This window comes from Uloborus diversus, chromosome 9 (assembly GCF_026930045.1).
Source record: "Uloborus diversus isolate 005 chromosome 9, Udiv.v.3.1, whole genome shotgun sequence".
NCBI lineage: Eukaryota > Metazoa > Arthropoda > Arachnida > Araneae > Uloboridae > Uloborus > Uloborus diversus.
The window spans coordinates 37,770,504-37,788,764 of NC_072739.1; the positions used below are offsets into that span (position 1 = coordinate 37,770,504).

The 18,261-nt window shown below is 34.2% G+C and overlaps 1 protein-coding gene across 2 annotated transcripts in view; it reads left to right on the forward strand.

The window, feature by feature from the left end:
• The window catches only part of LOC129229218 (zinc finger CCCH-type with G patch domain-containing protein-like), a 90,053-nt gene that overhangs the window by 29,972 nt on the left and 41,820 nt on the right, over positions 1 to 18,261 (forward strand). The window contains exon 1 of one of the 2 annotated variants that reach the window (XM_054863481.1): positions 9,419 to 9,549. The exons of the other annotated variant lie outside the window; for it this stretch is intronic. The gene's annotated coding sequence lies outside the window, so the exon portion shown is untranslated. Of the gene's footprint in view, positions 1 to 9,418; positions 9,550 to 18,261 lie in introns of those variants that run through there. 2 annotated transcript variants of the gene reach the window in all.

The window sequence follows — 18,261 nt, forward strand, 5'->3', positions numbered from 1 at the left end:
CTATTTTCTCAACAGCAGATTCTTGCAATTCTGCTGTTACCTTTTCCAGCAAATCATTAGCCAGATGTTTTCTTGAAGGTTGTTTGTAACCTTATCATAATGAAGATATTAAATCTACAAAGTGTTTGTTTTCAACTATTGCAATTGATATATTGCAAGCATAAAAAAACAAGTTATTTTGACATCAATTTCTTGTTTTTGGAATGATGACGTTTGTACTACAAAAATTCTGATTGCAGGCTGTTTTTTTTTTTTTTTTTCGCATTCCCAGCTATGTTTGATTTTACAATTGATGATGGGGAAGATTGAGGGTCATCTGCATCTTCATCACTAAATAATATAAACTCATTATCGTCATTAAAATCTGTTTGTTCTTAAACTTGAACTGTAACTGTCACTAGTGGACAGGGGCGGCAAATAGGGGGGTCAAGAGGGCGCGGTCGCACCTCCAAATTTTTTGAGAGAAATGATAAAAAATGAATAAATTCAGTTTACGTAAATCGCAAAACAATGTTCATGAAAAAGGAATCTTGCTGGTTCTCCGTAATGATTGATGAAACTTGACACATTTGCAAGTGTGTCAAGTTTGTTGTGTGTGTGTTTGCACATGAGCAAGTGTTTTCTGTTTTCTGAATGATTTATTAGAAATTCATCAAGCCTTTTCCTGCCTTTTCAGAACAGAAAAAACTTATGAAGAATCATGGTTAATTTTAACTAATGATGTAAGCCTCATATAGGCTAAATATTTCATTCTTGTGTTCTCAGTGTAACAACGGTTATGAGACGAGAGGCCCCTGTAGTGTTGTGGCTGCATGATTTTCACGAGAAAATTCCTTGGTATTTTACATTCATTGTTACGCTCATATTTCAGGGTGGCGACAGATCAGGGAAAAGTCAGGGAACTTTATTAATCAGGGAAAAGTCAGGGAAATATCAGGGAATTCCGAAAAAATAACAAAAAATCAAGGAAAATTGATTTTATGATGAAAAAAATTTTTTCTTTTGCTTTACAAATTAAGTACTCTAATTCCTTACGCATTTTCCACCAATTATCTGTTCAAAAAAAAAGTAAAATTAATGAGATGCGATTATACACCGCCGCATATTTGTGCATCTTTTTTCCTCAACGTCAAAGTATTGAATCTTATTAACCACAGGATGAACTTCCTAAGATTGCTTCTGTGTCTGTTAGGATGTTTATTTTACCTAGCTTGAAGTTTCCTTTAACGCTTTCAATGCTACGTAAAATCAACAACCATACAGGCAAAGAGGAAGCCTTCATTAATGCCTTAGCTCCTTTGCCTTTATTCCATTGTCTCGAAAAAAAATTAGCGTACTGTAATCACGATTTCAAGAAGAAATCTTTGGTTTTTGAATTAATACTGATGAAAGCTTAAAAGTTATTACTTCTTCGCATTTTTAATTTAATTGCTAAAATTGAACTTTCAATCAAAAAAAACTTTGTTTTTTGCCGTTATACTATTTGTTGTCGCCGCAGATTATAAAGGTTTTCTTTTCTTTAGACTTAAATGATTCTTTTATTTTATAACCAAGTTGTATTCCTCTTTTATATATTTTGAAATTAACTAATTGCTGTTTTTTTTTCATTTCAAAGTTGTTTGTTACAACAGCAATCTAAGTTTTTTTCTTCGTTACATACTGAAATCATTTGAAATGGAGTTAACTTGTTTACTCAAGTAATTAATTCATTAAAACCTATGTTCTTGATTAGAGAAAAGCTCCCTATGAATGGATGTCAAATGGTTTCATCTGTTTTGCATAAATATATCAATTAATTATATAAGAATAACTACATTACTTCTATTCTTTCACTATTACTTGTTGTTCTTGCAACAATGTATTATATACTGTTTGAAAATTTTGTTCAAAATAATTTCAATTACTTTTTAGTTCTATCAAAAATACTTAAGAGTGATTTTAATAGTTTCTTAAAATTTTTATGCTAAACGGTTTCTGGAAGCAAAGTATTTTTTTTTTTAATTTTTCTATAATCTTTCCACGTAGAAAAATTTAATATACTGTTTTGTAGGGGTTTTTTTTTCTAAAAAATTGACTTGATATATATTTTTTTTTTACCATTTTATTAAAAAAGTAGCATTTTTAAAAAATATATCTTTAGTTCACCAACATTACACAACTTAAAACGTTTAAAATACTGCATTTTATACAAACATACAATGGATTTCAAGTGGAGCAAAGAAAGGAAACCATTATCATTGGTAACGTAAATCAGGGAAATTTGGTGAACTTAATCAGGGAAATCAGGGAAAAGTCGGGGAACTTTTTTTCACATTTCCTGTCGCCACCCTGTATTTTAAGTGTGTCTATTTAATAAGTGTTCATCACTATTTTCTTTTTCCAGAAACACATTTCGGCTACTCTCAATGCATAGTATGATTTCATAGATACTTCTTAAGAATACATACTATTTTTGTAAAAAAAATACCTCACATCAACATATCTTTCCTGGGGGCTCTTTAACTATGCAGTCTCGAAGTGACACAAGAGTATCTTTAAGAGACAGCACAAGATGGTCTTTTAAACCATAGAAACACTTCTCCAAATTTCAAAACAGTGATTTTGGAAAACAACTTTTTCAATAATGAAAAAGCTAATATCCTTTAACATGGCTTCATTTGAATGTTTATTCGCTTGCTTGTATTGTGGAGAGTTTTTGAATAATGCCTTACTTTATCAAAACATCTTCAATCAGCTAGCTTTAGTTTTTGGACTCTTCAAGCTTCAGTTCAAGCTACAATTGATACTATTAATAAATTTCACGTAGATGTATATTTCAACCGAGCGTTATTCAAAACAAAATAAAATCTTACTCCAAGACAATTTTTAAAAAGCTCTAAGAATATTCAAATGACTTTAAAAAAGGTGACCAAAATGCACATGATGATGTAAACTGAAACATTGATTTAACATTTTCAATAAGTTACCGCTGTACTGATGTCGTGAATTTTTCAGTGTGGCATGGATTGATCTCTCTGGACCTGGTGGCTTTTCTCATTCTACGCTTAACAGTTCCACCTACACCTTGGCCCTTTACAGTGACCTGTTACAGTAAAATGCCATTTAATATCATTTGATTGTAGCATGGATAGGCAAATGAATACTTCTGCTTAAAATGTTGTGCAGTTCTGTCGAACTTGTAAACAAGTTTTGAACTTGACAGATTAGGAAAGTTATCTTTAATTTATTTATTAAATTATAATTCCATTATTATTGTTGTTATAATTGCATTATTAAATATTGCAACTGCGTAAATATCATGATGCAGATAATCTGATGTCACCACAATAGGTACGAACTTTAGATTATTCTGATAAGTGAAGTATGCCTTGATTGTATAAATTGTCCAAAATTTAGAGACCCAATATGCCGGCTAAATCTCATCTTGTGAAAAAAAACTAATTTTTACTAAAATAAAAATGTAGCAGTAATACATTCGATTGCATATTGCTTTGGAAGCTTCGGAAACGATCTCTTGTTGCTTATTAAAAACATGATGCAGAAATTGAGAAAGTTTTCCTTTTAATTTCTCGATTGCCCCATTCATTGATAGGCAAATTTTTTGCTTTGCTACCGCATTTGTTTCATCTTTCATCCATTGACGTAATTTTAAGTCTTCATCAAGATTTGTTTCTGAATTTTCAATTACAGTTTGAAGGTTTTTTAAGCTTTCACAGCTAATACATCTTTGATAGTAACATTTCTCTGTTGGCTTATCACAAACAATAATTTTAACAAAATCACGTTTGTGGTAAAAAATTTATACCTTCGAATAAAAGCCGAAAATTTTCATGATATATGCATGAGCATTAATTAGCTGGGATTTCATTCCTGAGACAAATGCAACGTAATTCACTAAGTTTGGAGCAGCCAATTTTGATGCTTGGGTATTTGTTTTTTAATATTTCTTGAGCTTTTCCAAAAGTCATACTAGTGTATTTTTTTTGACTATTATTACTTTATGAGCATCATTGATTGTTTCAGCTTGTTTTCTGCTCACCTCACAAGCACACACACTATCCATTGCTTTTTTCAGTGTCAAATTTGGCTCTCTCATCATTCTTTCTTGTAATGCAGAATCATTGACACTAAGTGATATCCTGTCTCGAACTAGATTTGTTTCTTGGTCTCCAAAGTTACACGATGCTGCCAGACTCTTGAATCCCGTAAGGTATGCGTGAATGTTTTGCTCTTCTTTCTTTGAGCAAGAAATGTTTTTTTACCTTTCAAATACTTCACTGGTTTTGTACGGACTGTTTACTTTAAATCTAAATAGGAAAATTCTTTTCATTTACAAATTATCTTCCCAATTTTCTTATAAATTGTTCGTATAGCTTTTCTTTCTACCCAATCCGTTAACTCAGATACAAATTCTTATCGTTAAACACTTCAAAACAAAATTTCCTGGATAAGAGAAATACAGTGCAACGTGCTCAAAATATACTATCTAATTGCATCATGAGATAAAAAAGTGCCATCAGCTCAACAAACTGTTCCTTACTCATTGTAGTAAAAGCAATTCAATTATACCTTAATTTTCCCTAAAGAAGAAATATCACGTAACACAAAAATTTTGCAAACTCTCATCAAATACAAAAATGTTTAATTTGAAAATAACTGAAGTTACATGAGGCATTACACACTGAATATTAATCATCAATATTTAAACCTTCATCAATTATAAAAGAGGAAATGGTCACCAACGAAGAAACAAGAGAGTTTGAACTTACAGTTTATCTGCTGTCGACACATTCGTAATCGTGGGGTCCCAATTGACTGAACAGAGTTCTGGTCCAAGGTACCATTCCGATGCAACATGGTGTCAGGTCTTGTGCTGGTACCTTTTCGTTCTCTATTTTTGATGTGGAATATAAATCGCAGACTTTTGAGGGGTTAGGATCTGATGGCTACCGGCATTGTGGGGTCAGCTCATCTCCTTCCCTTCTTCGACCCCCTTCTTTCCAGCAAGCAAGTTTTTAACACCTCGCTCTCCTCTCCTGACTGACTCCCTTCTCTTTTGCCCCCCGGCTGGGGTTAGGGTTTCATCACCCCTCTATTATGTCGGTCAAGCAAATGGCGTCCTCTTGCTTTTGTAAATTGAATTGAAAGTTTTTCGAATTGAATGTTTTTATCTTACTCAAGTTCTAGGGCAACTCATGTCAAAAGGTGACCAACGTTATGTTATTTATTTATCTTTCTTTTGTTTATTTGCAGAAAGTCAACTGTACAGTTTGTCACAATCAGTAGTCGTCAAACTTCTTTAATACATCTGCAAGTTTCTTGTCTGCTTCTTCACCTTCAAACTTAAATGTACTGTAAACATTCTCTCCATCTCCATCCAAATTCAGCAGTATCGCAATCTCGATTGCTTCAGACGCTAAGAGAAAATTATTGTACTTGTTTTCCCATTTGGACCAGTAGTTCTCTTTTAAAATACCCCTGAAGGACATCACTCCAGTGAGTCTAAATGTCTCCATTTCCAGTATAACCGTAGTAGTAGTTTTTGGTGGATTCAATTGCTAAACAGGACTCAGCTTCGCTAATTATGCAAGTAAATTGTCTGAATAGTATTTAGCTCTACAAGTGATCATTGACCAGTAAAGTTTATCATCAAGGAACACCTGAGTTTGGCAAACACAACAGTTCATCTTATTTGGTTCAACGCCCGCATGAGTTCGTTGGAAATCTAATTCAAATGACATTTTCTATACTCTGACACAATGTTTTGTGTTAGTTTCCTTAACAACTCGTTATTACCTTTAGCATATATAATTGAGTTCATAAATGAATCGAGTAATTAACAAATATTTTAAATTTATAACAAGAACAAGCTATTGCTGCACGCGACCATCGCTGATCAATCACAGTCTGACCTACAGTTAAGGGGTTCTAGTTAAGGTTAAGCTACAAACTCCAAGATAATTTTATGTTGTATTCAGTCTTAATGAGGGCACATGTTTCTTTTTGTGGTCCTGTGTTCGTCGAAGTTGTATCAAAACACAGGCTTTTGACTTGGTCACTGATTGGAATCTAGGGTTTCGCAAACAATCGAAGCTGTTGCTTCTCCTGTTTTCAATTGGAGTTTAGGTAACGAAAGTAATTGCTCAATAGCTTATCCTGATATAATGATTGGTATTCGGTCAACAGTTTCAGTGCCTGCAATGTCTTTTAAAAGTTTTCAATCAATGAACGGTTAAAGGAACATCAAGTGAAAATTTACTTTTCAAATATTGGGCTGCGTTCTAGACATGCCAACATTCAATGAGCTATATCAGGAGCATCAGCATTCAGTCATATTTTACTATCATGCCGCACTATACTTCCATCTTTCACATGTTTACATATACACTCAATGATGTGCAAAAAACTTCTCATTTTATACAATTTTAATTTTTAGATTATTACTAAACAAAAAAACAATTTTTAATGACTCATAAGTAGCTTTTTTAGCTTTTACAAGCTTTGCGTTTGAAAAATTTTGTTTGTAGCAGCATAAATTATGGTTTGACATTTGACATTTTTGAATCATGAGAGCTTCTAAAGTGTCTTTGCCTAAATTGGAACAAAAGTCAGTTTTGTTCTTCTTTATGGTGCTGAATATCCGTTCGCAGGCTGCATTGCTGTGGGGAAAGAGCAGTATATTTGACATAACTTTAGGAAGCACTTTATACTTAATTGCTTTATTATAATTCACAATGCTTGCAATTTTGCTCCAAGCGGCATCTACTCTGTCACATGAAACAATTTCAGATGTAAGGGGATCTTGCTGATATTTAGCAAATTCAGCTTCAATTACATCCAACTGATCTTCTTTAAGTTCATGAGCAAAGAATGGAACAAAATAAAGTAAAGAATCAAATTTTTTTTCAGTTCTTTCACTGATGTCTGCAATTTCTGCATGCTGTATATGAACATCATGAAAAGTAAATTTTTTGCACATGTATGCCTGTGCATAAAACGCTAGAATGGATTTGAAAAAAATATTCTTCTCAGGTTCTTTCAACTCTTTCATTAAATACTGTTTTGTCTTGAAACCAATTACCAGGTCCTCATCAGACTTTTGTATTTTTTTATCTTTAATATTTAAGTTGAAAATATATGCAGATTCTTGTACTGCTGTGGGAGTGATAAATCTGGACAAACAATCTGTGTATAGAGAAATAAGTTGCCTTCTTAGTTTATGCACTAAGGGTGCTTCTGACTGTAAAAATATATTAACATTTGTAAATAAAGGTAAAACAATTTGTAAAAATAACAAGTATAATTTTGTGTAACTATTCTGGAATTTATTTCTTATATGTAACAATGCATCTGACTTTTTGCTTTCCTTTTCACAAAAAAACAACTTCAAAGCCTCCCATTGCTCCAAAACGCAATCTATGACATTCAAAATGGAGAGCTATCTGGTACTTCCATATTTTAGTATTTTGTGAATTTCAACATCACATATTTTCTGACATAGCTTGAAAGAATCAGTGCACTTAGAACGTTTCCTAAGGTAGTAATATATGTCCACCAGAAATTCTTCAACAGGAAAGTTTAACTTCTTAGAAGCGTGCTGTGCTGCCAGGTGTATTAGACGACATGCACAACCAGTAATAATAATCGTTGGATTTTTTTCTTGCGTGAATTTGATAACACCTTTGAATTTCCCTGTCATGACAGATGCATCATCAGATGACAAAGCTAAGGAATTTCTTGTTTCTTAAACTAATCATCTATTGGTTTAAAAATATTTTCCCCAGTGGCGTCAATGTTTAAATAAGGTTGAGCGAGCATCATGCTGATATTTTTTTCTACTGATGGATCAAAATATGTTACTAGGATAGGGAAAAATTTTTCATTTTCTGCATCATTACTGCCATCTGTTGCAATGGTAAATTTGGACAATTTTAAACTTCCAGAAACTTCTTTCACTGTCGAGTTTGCTAAACTTTTGACGATTGCAGACGTTTTCGTTGTCGCACATCCATATTTTGCGGCGATGGCGGAATCCTGAAACATTTTTCTGAATAAATTGCCCGCATGGTCGGCAGCGGACAGCGGAACATTATGTTCAATCAAAAAGGTAGTGAACAATGTTTCCGCATTAATCACGCTTACGACTTCCGTTGTTACGAAATGTGATTTCAAATTATGGTGTGATGAATGGATCTTCGCTTTATCCAAGTGACGAGCACATTCCACGTGTCTTCGGCAGTCGTCTTTCCCTCCATGAGTAATTACAAAATCAGTGTTACAAACAGAACAATATATGTATTTGTCTAAAATTTTTGACCATTTTAATACAAGCCACAAAGAGGTATACTCCTCTTTATATTGTTGGTTATGTTTCCTTTTGGACATAATCGCAAAACCGCTGATTCATAAACTAAATACCAGGAAGAAGTCACCAAAACAATCTCAGCGCTTAGCAATGGCACACCGCACACCTAATATCGTTACCAAACGTAAAAACAAACAATTCGAAAACTCACCGCCGCCAAAAGATTTCTTGTTGTGGTTTCATCTAGAGACCCCACTAGTTTCATCTAATGAGATCCGAAACAACGCATGACGTCAGCTCTTCTGGTCTTCCCTAAGCACACAGCGAACCTGTAAAGGGGCAGGGAAATATTGCTTCTCTGTCTTTTCCTCCTCCCGCTTAATGTGAGGTAGAGAAAAGAGCATATGGCGCTGCATCAGCCAGGGAATTGCGAAAGATAAGGGCTTTTTAATGTGTAGAATAGCAGCGCATCCAAAGATGGTAGTAACTGTTGCATTGTTAAAAGAATACTCACGTATTGTGAGTGTAATTGTGCCAAAAGCTGCAAGAAAGAATAGATTATGTAAGACAACAAAAGCCTTTATTGAGGCAAAAATGATATGTAAATAAAACATTAAAAACATTTGTTAGAATAAAGAATGAACTGGGTCATTGGGTATTTAGACTATTGCACTAACTAAAATAGCAGGAAAATATATTTAAATATTGTACTATATCATACCCTACATTTGTTGCCTAATACTAATCCTGTTTACAACCTTGAGTAAAAACTTTAGTGAGCAAAATGACTAGATGAAGTTCAAATCTTATACTACCAACATGGAGAAATTCAACTTAGCATCTTACAACTTGGAGGTAGGCTGAACATTCTGCTATCCTTCCATGCCTTACTCACGTTGATACAACTTCCGAAAAGGTTGTAAACAAGCCTTCACATGGCTCTGATAGCTCACAGATCACATACTTGGACGGAGATGGAGATCAATTGCCCGATTGTCCTGAACGTAACGGCGATTCCTCTTAAGAACAGAAGTTCAAAACGACGTGCTCAACGCTCATTGGTCCATGTGTACCAAATATGATCAATGTAACAACTTCTGGAACCTTCTACGACTTTCCCGCTCATGAGAGATTGTGACGAGGGCGCCACCAAGTGGCGAAAACATGGAAGTACGTATTCGAACTTTAACTTTGATGGAGGATGTTTACCGGATGCCTACTGATATAACATGCGGCCGAATGCCGTAAGTAAACACTCAATTCTTATACTAATCTTTAAGTAGTAAGCAACGAGATAAAAATAATATAGGGTGAATATACTATTAAAAGATAACAGTAACCGCAAATGCGCAAATCAAAGTTATTGCTCTTCCCGTGTACTTGTGTCAAAACCGCAATGGCCTTAGATCATTTCACAAAAAATAACTTTAGAGATTTATGTAATGAACTTTAATTCACAATCCCTTCAAATCAACGTTAGGAAATTTTCCGGGGAAATCTATGGGTTGCGCGGAGCTTCGATTTTTTCGGAGAGGCTCAGGCAAATCCGTAGCTGTTGGGATGTCTGGCGTTTTTTCTGCTTTTCATTCTAAAGCGCCCAATAGAGGATTTCTTTAAGTTGTATTCCTTTTATATCACTCAACTTTGCTGCATCAAGGCTCACAGCAACATCATTATACTTAGAAGTTCTTCCTAACTCTTTCTTTTGCACGGGGGAAAGTTTCATGATAAACTTTGGTTTGCATTTAAAGAAGAGCTGTAACTTTCAAATAAGGAACATTTACCTTCATTTTCCTTTAAAGGAGTTGGTACTTATTCAAACAGCAGTTTTTGTATTTTCTTCTTCTAATTTCTTAATTTTTTTGAAAATAATCCTTTTTTTTAATGAGCATTGCTTCTTTCTTCAACTATTTTACATCTACTTTACCCATTTTTCCAAAAAAGTGGCGCCATTATTAGTATTATTTCCCAATGAAAGAAAAAAGAATTCACCAGTCTTGCTCTCTGAACATATGGTTGTAAAATCTCATATCAAAACATCAAAGTTGAATTTGACTCCCTTCTACCTTGTACAAGGGGGAACGTAGACTTCTTGTGTAAACAGCAGATGGTATTGATTTTTATTTATGCATTTTTTAGTTTACAGTAAAATTCATTTGAATTTTAGGGGAAAATGCTGAATTTTCACAACTTTGAAGCTTGGTAGTGACCACTAAAATACATTTCTTTTTGTCTGAAATTTTTGTGGAAGTCTTATTTTAGGCGTAAACAAAAATGGGAGGGTGGCCCGTTCAAATTTCAAAAGTTCATTTTTAAGGACCACCCTAATGTGTATGTGCAAGACCGTTTAAACATGCTTCACCTGCAGTGTTTCTAAAATATGACTTAATCTTTTCAAGAAAGAAAAACTTTGTTCTACACTTGAAAGAGAAACTGGTCAAGTTGCACCTTTTTTTGGAGTTTCAAATACGCTGGGAAGCATCTATTCAAATCTTCTATAAAAATGCTCAAGCAATTCTCATTTTTTTCCCGAACTCGCTTCCATGAATAAACTTCATCATAAAGTATCTCCAGAATCAGAGATTTTATGCTATTCAGCCACTTCTCAAAAATAGCTTAGTCGCAATACTTATCTTTTCCTCTTGCAGTGTTATTATTCTGGACGCTGTAATATTTTGAACATTACCGTATTTTCCGGGTATATCGCCGCACCGTATATAACGCCGCAGGCAAGTATTTTTTTTTGTTTAGAAAGCAAGTTTAACGCCGCACCGAAAATAACGCCGCTCTATTTAAAAATTATCTCAGAAGCAAGATTATCAAAGTAAAGAGGTGATAATTAGGAAAATGTTTAGCAATAAACATAATAACAGTAAATAAACACGACCACTTACCTTGTACCATTAAAAATCATTTTACATTCAATGACATTTAGTATTTATTTACAAAAAAAAAAAAAAAAAAATACTGTATACAAAATAAATCTGGAAAACAAATTTACAGATCTGAAAACCCATCAAAATCATCGTCCTTGGAATCTGTATGGAACATTTCCAAAATATCGCGCGGCAAAGGTTCATCAACATCTGAATCAGTCTCATCATCCGAAGACACATTAGGGGTAGCAAGTCCATCAGTAATGACCAATTCGGCCTTTTTAAATGCTTTTTGAATCATTTCTTTTGGAATTCTATTCCAAGCGTTTAGGACCCACTCGCAAACAACGCTAAAAGTTGCTTTCCGCATCTTGCCGCCTTTTGTAAACGTGTGGTTTTCACCGGACATCCACGTCTCCCAGTATCGACGCACATGACTCTTAAATGCGCGGTTCACTGAAAGGTCCAAAGGTTGCAATAACTTAGTCAACCCACCAGGCACAATCGCGAGTCTGGTCTTTTCGGCCGCGAGACATTTCTTAGTCTCGTCCGAAATGTGCGTTTTCATCGAGTCCATAACGAGCAGACAGTTTTTCTGAAAAAAGGAATTGGGCCACTTGCGCCAGCTTTTATGGGCCCACTCTTGCATTACATCCTGATTCATCCATCCTTTTTCGTTTGATAACACTATTATTCCTTTCGGGAAATCCTCCTTAGGGATTGTTTTTCTTTTAAAAATCACAACGGGAGGTAGTTTATCTCCCGAGGCTAAACAAGACAGCACCACCGTAAAACTGTTTTTTTCATTCCCAGTTGTTACAATGGGGACAGACTTCACACCAACGATGTCGGCGGTTCTTGACGAAGGCATGTCGAATGACATAGGGACCTCATCCATGTTCCCTATGTCGGATGGCTGGAAATTGTATTTTTGAATTTCCTCTTTGACAAACTTCAAAAAGGAACCTTTCTTTTGTTCCCAGTCACTGGGCAATTTTTGGCCGACGGTTGTTCGAGCTCTCATGCTCAGTTTGTTTCGTTTGAAAAAACGAGAACACCACGAAGGTCCACCCTTAAAGTCGTCGAGAGCTTTTTCTTTCGCCATTTGCTTTGCTTTAATTCTAATGAGGACAGTAGATAAAGAGCGACCGTTTTTCCTTTGGTCTCCAATCCATTGGAACAGTTCACTTTCTAAGTCTTTCCACTTTGCAGCAGGACCGCGGCGTTGAGCACACTTCTCTCTGGGCGTTTGCATCAGCACATCTTTCTGTTTACGCCACTCTCTGATACGTTTTTCATCAACATTCAGCTCCCGTGCTGTTTGCCTGTTTCCATTTACTTCTGCAAGGGCAACAGCATTTAATTTAAATTTCGGCGTATAACTTCGGCGCGTAGATTTGATCGAAGACATTTTGAAAAATTTTAACTCAAATCGCGTATGGCTAATTCCACGTGTGACTTCTAAAATCTAAGCAAAAGCATAGAACGAACAAGCATGGAGTTAGTTAGTAGTTGAACTGTTGCCAAAAGTATAACAATTTTCATTCAGACTTTAGGCTAGATGCTAACGCCCCCTAGCACCTCAGCCACGTTCGGAAAAGATAACCAGTTAAGAGCGGTTGACCGGTAGTTCTATTCGAACACAAGCATGCTGGTAGGTTTCTAGTACGGTGGAAATTGCGCCGCACACGGGTTTATTTTACATTTTCTTTTTAAATAAATAGATAAAACTTGTTGTCAAATTACTATTTATAAGCCGCACCGAGTTATTTGCCCCACTTTTGTTGCTGAGAAAGTAAAATCGAGTTTGACGCCGCGGCGTTATTACCGGAAAATACGGTACATAAAATGTCCCTCTGTTTCACAAATCTACAAATTAATTGCATTAAAAAATAATCAAGATAGGAAATAGAAATAGATAATCTAAAATAATCATCAGGACTGTTTACTTCAACGTTTGGGTCTTTTTCTTTCCTTTTTGCTATTTGCAGAATTTGTATGTCATCTTCACCAATTTTCTCCTTTAAATTCAATGCTTCTTTGAGGAACTCATGACAAAATTTCAGATGAAATTTCACACACTGATTACAATTCTTCCATTATAGTCTCTGTCATTTTAATTGCAGACACTAAATCAATATTTACTTTCTACAAACATTCAGAAAAATTATGTGTCAGATAAAAATATTTTATTTATCACAACAAGTGTAACCAGGGGTGCCCCCCAGGAACAAGCGCCCTCCCCACCCACCCCAAAAAAATCATGAACCCTTGTGAAGCAAGAGACCCTTCTCTAAAAAAGAAAAATACCCCTCAAAACACTCCTCTCCCCACCCTAAAAATTTCAATAGCACAGTCTGGGTCATGACCCCTAGGTGGGCACTCCTATGCGCAACTATAAAATCCCCATCTTTCAATGCTTGTTGAAACATGACAGTATTTTTTTTTTTTTTTGAGGATTTATTTCTGAGCTTTCTTGAATAGAGTCTAATGCATAAATAGTGATGTAAAATACCTGGGTATTTATTTTTAGGGGTAAATACCCAGGGTATTTACCCGGGTATTTATTTCAAAAATTTATATTCAATTAAAATACTTTTCTGTTTGTATTCCACTATGTATATATAACCAACTATATACAAAACAATAAATTTTTGCCCAAAAATTGTATTTTGATCACATATTTAAAGAACAATTGTGTGAAACAATTTAGCAATCTAATATGATATCCACATTAGATGTGTTGGATATGCCTAATCAATGTTGATAACCAAATTTCAGATATAAAAAGCCATTCTACAAAAAGTAAAAGGCTTAACTGGTTACAAAAAAAGCAAACATTAATTTTTTAAGGTCCTTGTCTTTTATAACCAGTAATATGTCCCTGCATGACATCAAAATGTCGCTCAATTTATTATTACTATTTATTTTTCTATATCTTTTGCAGAAATTTCCTCCAAACCTAGTTTAAGTGTTCAAGCGTATTCTGCATATATAATGGCAAGTAACAAAAAAGGAATTAAACATTTAAAAAAGGGGGAGGAATGAAAAAAAAAATTATAAACAAAACCAAAGACAAAGAAAAGTTGCTTTGAGATTGAACTCTTCAGCATTGGAAATCTCAAAGTTTTTTTCGTACCAGAACTACAAAACAACACATATGGATAGTTAGGCAAATGCACTACAAATCCAAAAAATGCATACTTTGAAGTGGCAGCCAAATTTTGAAAAGATAAAAAATGGGGAGAGAATGTAATGAATATGTATACAAATGCCTGGTGTGAAAATAATCATTTAACCGCCGGCAAAGACAAATTCAGGAAAACTATATCAAAATTCTCTTTTAAATTTTCCTGTCATCCTATTTAAGTTTTAGAATAGTTCATTTTAAATTCTGACAGTTTTTTTTTTTTTTTGATAAGATTTCACTAAGCCTTTAATTAAAAAAAATTGTAATATATAAATTTTTATATTTTTAATCTTTCATTTTACGGTTTATGTTTTAAAAAGAAATTCATCACCTTTTGGTAACACCTAATTTTTTTTTTTTTTTTTGCAAAATGCGCAATTACTAGGGGATTTATTTACCCTGCTTTCGGATAAATACTCAAAAAAACATTTACCTTCCCACCCTACATCACTAATTGCATGTATTAAAAATAGTTTGAACCATGAAGTACTGGGGAGCAAGTGCAAATGAGCAAGGCAACGGAAAACAGTATTTTGATTTGTTTTTGCTTATTAATGTGAAAACTGTTTCTATACTTGCCATGTTATCACCTAAACAGCAATAAAATAAATAAATAATATTATTGTCTTCATAACTTCTCAGTTTATTCTTCCAAACATCCCTCATGCTTCCTTTTTTTTCATTTTGGATATAACTAACCTAGATTGTGATTTTGAAATCCTGGAGTTCATCTTGTCCAATTATGACATTGAAAAGAAAGATCCTTTTCACACGATATTTTCTTTCATAATTTCATCAAGTCTTTCAATAAAAAATATTATAAACTGTGTAATACATATGTATGTATCAGTTTTACCAATTATTTCATATTTAGATTTTTAAAAAAAATCCCATTCACTTTTTGCATTTTTTTGTAAATTACCCAGTTTTTGGGTATTTACCCAGGCCTTGGGTAAATACCCAAAAAGTATTTACCTACCCACTGGGTATTTACCCGATCCACATCACTACGCATAAAACATACGCACGGAAAATTATTTTAAAACAATTAAAGATTGAAGGTGTTCAACCAAATGTGTGTTGCCCAACTTTTTCAGTCATTGCTTCTTGAGCTGACTTTCCAATTCTTCAATCATGTTTTTCAAAATAGTTGACGGCTTTTTGGATGATCTGAAATATTTTACTATTTCTTTGACCGTTCCAACAGCATTACGAATTCTTGGTATGGAGCATGCATCACTGACTGCCAAGTTCAATGAATGACTAGTTCTATTCATGTAATGCAGCCGTGGGATTAACCGCTCATTGCTGCTGCTCTGTTGTACCCACATAAGAAATTTTAAGTTTATATCTAGCTTCTGGCATTTGGATATTAAGGTACTAGATAGTCCTTCGCCTGTTTTATCAAACAGAAACAAATTGCAAAAAACTTCTTTTACTATCATTCCTTTATCCGTTTTTTTCCACATAGCAAGCATATAGGGAAAATGTTTGATACCACTGATGTTGCGTGTTTCAGCCGCTAAAATGGCAAAGCATTCAGCAGCCTTCAGCATTGACTTCATTGATTAATTTATCTTTAATTATATTTCCACATGTCTCATTTCACTCATTTTGTATCTTCGATCTATAGCTTTGATTTTTCTTGTGAAATTAGATATTCTTTTAAAGTTACATCCATGGCATCCACTCAAAAGTGTAAGATGGACCTAAAGTTTCCAATATTTTCTGTCTGCAATTCCAAGGTTACGGGAGCAGAATCCTGATGACCCCATAATGGAATTTCTTGCCTTCCAAGAAAAGTTAAAGAATTAACTATTGAAGTTAATGCTCTTATGTTTTTCTCGATGTTCTTCTGATTCACTGTTCAACTGGAGGTCAAAAGGCCCTACTTTCTTTTCATGTGTGAACAAGAAATTCTAACCAAAAACAAAAGCCTTCTTATGAAAATCTAATTCTCAGTGATAGCGATATTGCTCTTTGGCATCTTTCTACTTATTAAAAGGGGCGTTACAAGAGATTTGGCCAGCATATAGCTTCCTGCCCCAACTTTTTATTCACAGAAAAAGAAACAGAACTGACAGAATGCACCATTCAACTTTTTTGAATATGTCAACCGGGGGAATTCCAACAGCCATTTCCTTTGGAACTTTAAATTCTGTTTATTGCTTGTTAGAAATTTGTGTAGTTCATCTGGCAACCACCTTTTTTTTAATACAACGTAAATGTCATTTCTTCATTATTTTTATCCAGTATGTCGCTAGAGGTTTCTGGTTCAGGCTATACATATGAAAATATACTAGCCTTGGTGTCGGTTTGGGAAGAGAGACTAAAAGTACATCAAAATACCGAAATTAGTAATGAATCAGTATTTGTACTATAATTCATCCATCATTACTTAAAAGTTAAAGAAGACTAACCCAGGAGAGATTACTCAGGAAAGTGATAGCAAAGATAGCAGATCTGAAATGTTCTACAAACATGTAATTAGTTAAGCTTTACATCTTCTCAACTTATTAAAGCATTTAATGCAACGAAACTTCTTTCTCATTAAAACTTTCCATTCTTCCACATCACCTAACCAGAGCCTTGTCCAAGGGGAGGGTTTTAGGAGTTAACCCCTCCCATTGGGGAAAAAATAATAAAAAAACAAAGTGAAGAAAAGTGCACAACTGGCTTAAAACTAACTTTAATGTTAAATTTTGTGTACAGCATATTTTAAATCATATTTTGAAAATCAGTGATGGAGGAACCGTTAAATGGGCTGTCAAACAAAGCATTCACTGTGTTTAATATTGCTTTTCATAAGGAGGTTATGATGACTTGGTCGTTTCACAAAAAAAGGTGAATGTTGCCGCTATGAAGATGCATTGTAATCTCGTTTTGGTGATGTAATTTGCATATGCAATGAACCCTTTCTTATGTAGTTTGCTTGTCCTAGAATATAAATTCTGAATACATAGTATGTTACAAAAGAAATTGTGAATTTGTTTATAGCACTTGTTGCAATGTACCGCGCAGTAAACAGATAATAAAGTTTGAATCTAAACAAGAAATAAAATGAATAAATACTGAAACTACTAGCACAGCCAGAATTTGCCTTCTGGAAGGCAGGTGGGTTTCATAACTCCTTACATGTACAGTACAGCCTCGTTTATCCAGACTAACTGGGCCCAAAAGCAATCCGAATAAATGAAAATCTGCATAGTTCGAGTAATAAGCAAAAAACATTCTCAAATAAGCAGACTGATCTTTTAGTACAGCAAAAAAACAATGTTTCTTACCAAAAACCTTCATAGTAACATTTCTCACAAATACTTCATCATTCATGGTTCGGCCGCGGTGGCTTCGGACTGGCACTTCAAGTACGCCATATTATTTGTTAAATGAGTACTATACTTTATTGTATGCAAGAGTTCTACATTAAATCGAGACAAAACCGGAATATTTGGCGTATTTATATGTAGTTTCGTTCTTGCAATCATAGTTTAAAATAATTGTTAAAGTAAATATATTTTTGTTTAACTTAACAAATTTGATCCGAATAAACCGGAGATCCGGATAAACAAGGTTCTACTGCATATAAAATGCAATAATTGATTTTTTCGTATTCGCCCCTTTCCCTCCTCCCCACTAGGCCCATTAATGTGACCATTTAACAGAAATGAAATATTTGACACACTGACACACTTCACAATGAGTTATAGGTATTTGTTTTGTTTTCCTGACAATGCAGGTAAGAATTATTAAACATTGAACCCAAAACCCCTCCCTTTATGAGATCCTGGACACGGGCCTGCACCTAACTCATCATCATCTGTGTTATTTGCAAAATTATTATTATTAACACTTCTCGTACTCCCCGCTTCCATTCTAGATATGTTATCATT